Genomic DNA, 7,290 nt, shown 5'->3' with positions numbered 1-7,290 from the left:
TCGCCGCTCCGCTGCTCCTCTGCCCGCCGCGCTCCCGGCCCTGCCCCGCCGCTCCGCATCCGCCACGGCAGCCAGAGGGGCAGAGGTGCCGTGGCCGAAGGGAGAGCGCACGGAAAGCAGTACCCCAGCAGGCTCTGAGCCACCGTGTGAAGAAGTCACTCCCTGGATAAAAATGTAATTAAAGAAAAAAGAAAAGTCAGAGAGCGGCTGTCTGCTCAGTTATGCTCTAACAAACAAGCAATTAATAGATATAGCCGGTAATTAGTAAGCGCTCATTCCTGCTGTAAATGGTGCTCAGCGGGAGAGAAAAGCAGTCGCCAACACCAGGTGGAGAGACAGGGCAGCCTCACCCCAGAGACCAGCAGCTCTGCCTCCAGGAGGCAAAGCAGGCGGGTTTCCCACTGCACGCTATTCCCTCGCTGTCGAGATGTTGCCAGAATAAAACTGCTTTGATTGGTTTGGGGCTTTTTCCCCCTCTTTTTCTTCTTCTTTTTTTCCCCTTTATATCTTTTTCCCCCCTATTATTATTATGATTATTATTATCATTATCGTTATTATTGTTATATTACTATTATTGTTACTATTATTATTCGTATAGCTGAGCTAAGCAAACATTTGCCAATAAACTGTGGGCTTCACGCTCTGAGATGTCCCTTCCAAAGATGACTCCATGGAGTGGGGCACTTAAGAAAGCACCTGATGTGAGCAAGTGTGTTGGGTTTTTTTCATCCAGAAAACCCCACCTGAGAAGGGTGTAATCATTCCCGCAGGGGGTGGTGGCAACATTAATAAAGGACATACAGGTAGAAGGAGGCAGCCAGCACTAGGAGGACAAGCAGAGCAACCTTTTTGCCAGAGCATGAAGAGAAGCAGGAGCTGGAGATGATGACACCAAGTCAAATTGTCTGTGTCTGCATGAACCAGGTTGAAAGCAACACGAGGAAACAAGATGAAGACAAGTTTGCAGATCCAGGAAACTTCACAGTGATTAAAAAACATGAAGACATGAGTCTTGTTTTTTCTTCTCATAATTTCGAAATAAGGATATTTATGGGGCGTATTATAGCCTTTCCATGATCTTTCTTTTCTGGAATTCTTATTAGATTGTGGAATACTGCCTTAGAGTTTGAATGAGTATGAGTTAAGTATCTGGATAGTGAGTCTGAAAAAATATAAATCCCAAAACTATGTGCTTCACCCCCTTTTTTATGTTAACATTCAATGCACGTGCTCATGTTTCACTGCCACAAATATTTATGAAAAATTAATTTCAAAGTAAATTGCTAAAGTATGTGAAATAACCCAGCTTTCTCTTAACAAATAAAAGCATTTGTGCCAAAAGTAGGGAACAGTAAAAAACCACGAAGTGAGACTGTTTATGAGCAGTCCATTGAATTGAAGGGAAAAATAATTGGATAATAAATAATTAGAAAGAGCTGTCATCTGTCCATGGATATTCTGAGGGGAAAAAAATACTGCCAAGTCTCAAGTATATAACTGCATTTGCTAAATAAGCTAATTATTAATTATCGGTTGAGGCCTAATAAATCATAGCATTTGTAACTATGGTGTTTCTGATGGGCAACAGCAAGCCAGCACTCCCATGCACACTTGCTAGGCAACCTACTTGTCATAAGAAAACCATACCCTGTAGTGATTCTACTTGTCAAAAAGCAAAGATGAGGAATGCCTGTCTTCTCCCCAGGCTGTTTCTGCAGAAGGTATTTGTCCCATCTTTCCATCTGGGAGACAGTGTCTCAGGGCCCTTCTCAAGACCCCACTTGTCAAATGAGTCCTATCTCTTTGAAATATTTATACATACTACATCACCTATATTTCACAGCTAGGTTAAGAGGTAGGCAGTGTCTGGAACAGATGTTTGTGTTCAAAGTGAGCAAATCAAATATAGCACAATATCACCAGGCAAGAGATGACTGAAGAACTGTGTGAGGCCAAGGTCCAGTTGCAAGAACATTAATTCTCTTTTGTCTCAGTGTTTTCATGCTATACTCTGGTGCAGTCTGTCATTTATTTCTTTCCTGGGATGATGCAGCTATTTGTAGGCTCAAGTGAGCCCTTAAGCTTGTGGCCTGACATTTCTGTCACCTCTTTCCTGCTCATTTTATTCTCAGCACCACATCCAAGAATAGCTGAAGTTTGATCACTTCCTCTCCTCCATACCTGTGTATGGAAGCACAGTGCAGCTGGAAGCTTTCCTGCAGTGTTTCCCCTTGCTATGCCTTACTAAAAGGGAGTAGAAATACAAAGCAGGGAAAAGGAACACAACAGGGCAATGGGCAAAGCCAGAGTGACTCCAAATGCTGCAGGAGAGGTGAGAAGAGGAAAGCCAGAGGACTCTGTAGCACTGCAGCAGGGATGTTAGCAGGGAGGTGGGAAAACAAGGGAATTCTAACTGCAGCACAGGCCTGCATCGAGGAGCAGAGCACGCAGGGTAGCTCCTGGGATGCTGCTGTGCCAGGCTGAGCTGGGGCAGGCTCTGCCAGAACACAGCACAGGGGCAATGGTCCAACCCAGGCAGTAAGATAGTGCAGCAAGAGAGCTGAAGAGGGGGACTGGGAAAGGCAGGGGGAACCAGCATGTGGGGAGAAGGAGCCCTGTTGGACTGCTGTGAACAAACAAGGGGCAACAGCACCAAATACTTTGCAAAACACAAACTACTGGAAAGTAGGAAAGCATGGGCTAACCTATAATGACAGGATGAAGTCAAACTGTCCAGTGTGTGTTTTTGTATAATTGGTCTTTGCAGAAAAAATGTAAAAAAAAAAAAAAAAAGAATAATTTAAAAAGCTGGTTTGTCACTCTGAAGTTCTGGAATCAGCATCTCTTTGGGAAAAAATATCCCTCTAGCTCACAGCAGTGCTTCCCACCATCCTTAATGCTAGGTTGGTGTTGCTTCTGCCTCAGATCCTCTTGGGTATCTCCTGCTTCCAATATGAAGCTGCCATGATAGGGCTATAAATCCCAAGGGCTCTGCTTTGCTGTCCTCAGTTCCCCTCATCTCGTCTCTGGGGAATACACCTATTCTTTGCTTGCTTTCTTCCCAGATGCATTTTACAGCACTAGTAGTACCTCTGAGCCTCTTGTGTATTCTCTGCTTTTTTGATTAGCCCTCCTCATCACAGAGAGTATTCGGTGCTGAAAGGAGTGATGAAGAGGGAGTACATCTCTGTCTCTCACCCAAGGCATTCATCCTGCCTGAGCTTTACCACCTTTCTTCCCTTCACTTCCCTAACACAGCCAGTCCCTGAGCCTTGCTGGGATTTCTGGCAGCTGGTTGCTATTGTATTGGATTTTGCTATTCCTGTCTTTGCCCAATTATACTTCAGCAAACTTCTGTTTCCTGGTTGAGGCTTATGTGAAAACCGCCACAATCCATTGCCCCTGTGATCTCAATGTGTGGCCAGTCTTCTTTCCTCAGCTCAAGTGGTCTCACCCCCCCCACACACACACCCATCTCACTTCTTGTGCCCTAAACCCACAGGCTTTTAACTCAACATTTCCTACCAATCTGTGTGCTTTCTAGCCTATACATTTACCTTGCCAGAGATCCTGCTGGTTTTTTGCTCTTGTGCTTTAGGACAGACTGAGGCAGGTATAGGGGCACAGACAAGTGTCTCAGCATCACGGGAGCATCTTTTTCCTTGTTCACCCTTTCTTTGATCTTTTTTCCTTTCTACCTCCTTTTCCTCCTGCATTCATACTTTCTTCTTCTTTCCCAAATGCTCTTTCATGTGTGAAAAGTGAGCTGAAAAACTGTTAAGCTGGTGTTGGTCAAAGCACCCCCTCAGCCCCCCTCTTCTAGCACATCTCCCAGAGTGCACTGGAGAGGGGAGCTTTTACACACAGAGCAGATACAAAGGGTTTGGGCACGATTCTCCCCTGTTCTTGCTCTCTGCCACTGTCGGCAAAGGGTGCATCAATTGCAGATTTTGTCAGTGCCAGGCAAATGATCTGAAATGCTTGATCTGTGCTCTGCAGTGGAGGTAGTGGTGCTGGGAAGGGTGAAGGAGCAGATGCCTTCAGCCAGAGGGTTGTATTTGAACCAATTGTCAACACTCCCAGGAGACTGTGCTACTTGAGTTTCTCTTGAGAGGTCTTAAACATTACTTGCATGATTGATTGGCTTGAATCAAAGTAAAATCTACACAGGACAGCTCTCAGATGGGACCTTGATATTTAGGCCTGGGTGGAGACAGCCTTTGGCAACAGGCAGCACATGATGTCTTCCATAGCCAGACGTGAAGAGGAAGCCATCCTGCAGAGTCACCTTTGTGGGAGCACTCAGGTAAGACTGTGGGCTCACATGGCCCAAGGCCTCTTGTTGATGAGAAAACACCCCAGCTGGTACCTCCTCACTTCAGTTCCTCAGTGGCCACACTTGGTTTTGGAAGTTCATTGGTTATCAATACATTGACTTAAAATTACACACAAGAAATTCCTCAGTCCCTGTTTGTCCCCAGACAGAAGCATCCTCACTTCAGGAAGATGAGCATCTGTGTTATGGATGTAAAAAGGAAGCTGCAGAGAAAACTTTTTTTTATCTTTTCCTTAATTTTCTTTTATTTAAATTTATTTTTTTTCTGCCAGAATCTCCATTCACTGCTGATCCCAGACCACAAGAACTGGGAGAGATGGTCACAGAAAGATTGAACGGTGTGTCAGGCAGGTTGCAGAAAAGAGCGATGCAATTCAATGCCTGAAGCAGCGCCACTGCTTTCTGGGGAGCCATACATTGTTCATCAGCAGTGCAGCTCTCCAGCAGCCTCTCACTGTAACATGACAATGAAAAAAAAAATAATAAAATTGAAATCCAGAGCTGTCAGGAGCTTATGTGCACTCCCTCCATCCAGACAGACCAGGCAGTCAGATCTTTACTGGTATGGCTTTTGTTCTGCCCAGGAGAAGGCATGCAGTCCACAGCTCACCTGGGCACTGCTGCCTGCTTTGACTTGGAGTCAGCCCATTTCCCAGTGGAGGCTTCCTCCTGTTGTCCTGTTAGCTCTCCAACTATCCTCTATTTCCCTTCTTTACACTAACACAAATCCACTCTCTGGGCCTGACCCATCTTCCCTCTGCCCAGATTCCTTCCAGGAGCATGATAAATAAGCACAGTTTCTCCCTGGGTTTTGGAAATCCTGGGGTGAGAGCTCTTGTCGGAAAAGCAGTGGCCCCAGTATCCCTGTCTCCTCCAGAGGTACTTGAGGCTGGATGTGGACATTCAGGCTTTAATTAAAAATAATTGTATGGCCTATTGCACTGTCACACCTTGCTCTGTTTGTACCTAGAGCCCAGGGTGGCAGGTGAATATGTCAAAGGGTTTCCAGGCTTAAGGAGAGAAGGCAGGGAGTTGCCTTACTGGGTAACACATGTCTCAGTGCCACTGAACTTCCCTGCTTTAGATCTGTAAGCTGGTCAGGGCTGAAGGGATAGCGTGCTGCAAGTATTCCTCCATGAGGGAGGACTCTCTGAGCTCGTAAGTGAGCAGTCTGGGTCTCTCAGCCCTCAGTTACATTTCCCAGCAATCTCTGCACAGATACCACTTGTGTATATGCTATTTCATCTCAGTGTTTTGACCCTGAATGACTAAGGAATCTTGGACACCTGAAGTCCAAGTGTCAAGAGAAATGTGGAATGCAAAATAACAAGGGGAGTTGCCTCCTCTGATTCGGTGCAAAAGCCAGTCTCCTCATCACCCAAATTTAGCCCATGATGTAAAACTAGCTCATAAAGCTCAGCTCCTCTAAGTGAGTTTAAGAATTAAGCCTCTACAGTTAACTTGTGCAGAATTAGTGTCTTTGTTGAATGCTATGTATAGTCTGTGAGGTACCCTTACAAGTCACTGTTGCCTCTTTATTTTAAGGTGCTGTTGATCACTGCTGGAGCACTCTTGACTCAACAATCCAGTGACTTTGTCTATGTGTAAGCCTGTATGCAAACACACAAATACCCTTTCCTCTCTTATTTAGTGACACACTACAGCTACATTTTTTAAAAAGTACCTGTTCAATTCAAAATATCTTAAAACAACTCTTTGCACAAATCCAGAATTTGCAAAATAAATATGCAAAGAAGAAAAAGTGCTTCAAACTGTGCCTGCTGAAAGGATCCCTTAAAACATAACAATTTCCCCCTGCGGGGGTTGCTGTTCCCTCCTTATCCTCGGGGTGGGTCTGAACCACAATCCCATGTTGCCTCTATCCTTAAATATACTTAAATCCTTAAGGCACAGTGACATCCTTGTCTTTCCTCCATAACTTGATACATTTTAGAAAACCTGTGGTGAAAGGCTGTTTCAATTTACCGTGGCTATTTATAACACAGTTCTCTGGCACACCGGAGTTAGAAGGGCCATTACTGTAAAACCAAGTAACATGAGATGGTGCATACAAGAAATTAATAGAAAAATCCTATTGAGAGAAAATTATAGAAGTACCGACCATGTTTAGCAGCTTGTTTTTCATTTAAGCTGCTCTAATAATTTTAGAAAAGCTGGGGCTATCTTGGGATACAAGTGTGTGGGTGTTGTGCCACTCCAAGGCTCCAGGAACATCTCATTGCAACCTTTCGATATTTAAAAGCGGCTTATAACAAAGATGGGGACAGACTTTTTAATAAGGCCTGTTAGGACAAGGGGTAATGGTTTTAAACTAAAGCAGGGTAGATTTTGACTAGATAAAAGGAAGAAATTTTTTACAATGAGGGTGGTGAAACACTGGAACAGGCTACCCAGAGAAGTGGTAGATGCCCCATCCCTGGAAATATTCAAGGTTAGGCTGGATGGGGTTCTGAGCAACCTGATCTAATTGGAGATGTCCCAGCTCACTGCAGGGGGAGGTTGGATTGGGTGACTTTTAAGGGTGCCTTCCAAAAAACCCACTCAATGATACTATGATTCTCTTGCTGGTGGAGAGACCTGGTTTACCTAGCAGAGATGTTCCTTGCCAGCATTACCCATCTACCCACTGCTCCCAAGCAAAGAAACGAACAAATCCACACTCACACAGATGGGCTTTGCTGGCATAGCTGTCTCAATCAATTATACCCCTGATTAAAAGTAAGTATCTGGGACCACTCCCCTGTGTGAGGTGAGGAGGGGAGAGAAGAAACACAACGTCAAGGTGTCACTCGCCCAAATTCAGGCAGTGAGGCAGAGACATGAGCAGAGCTGGAACAGAGTACTCTCTTCCCTCGTTTCTCAGCACGGCTGCAGGCAGACAGCATTGCCACTGAACTGTGTATTCCAATGTATAATTACTTGCTTATTAGCTG

The sequence above is a fragment of the Chaetura pelagica genome, unplaced genomic scaffold, assembly GCF_000747805.2.
Source record: "Chaetura pelagica isolate M959 unplaced genomic scaffold, ChaPel_1.0 scaffold271, whole genome shotgun sequence".
Taxonomy (NCBI): domain Eukaryota; kingdom Metazoa; phylum Chordata; class Aves; order Apodiformes; family Apodidae; genus Chaetura; species Chaetura pelagica.
The sequence above is the reverse complement of the archived record's forward strand: the minus strand, read 5'-3'. Positions refer to the sequence as shown.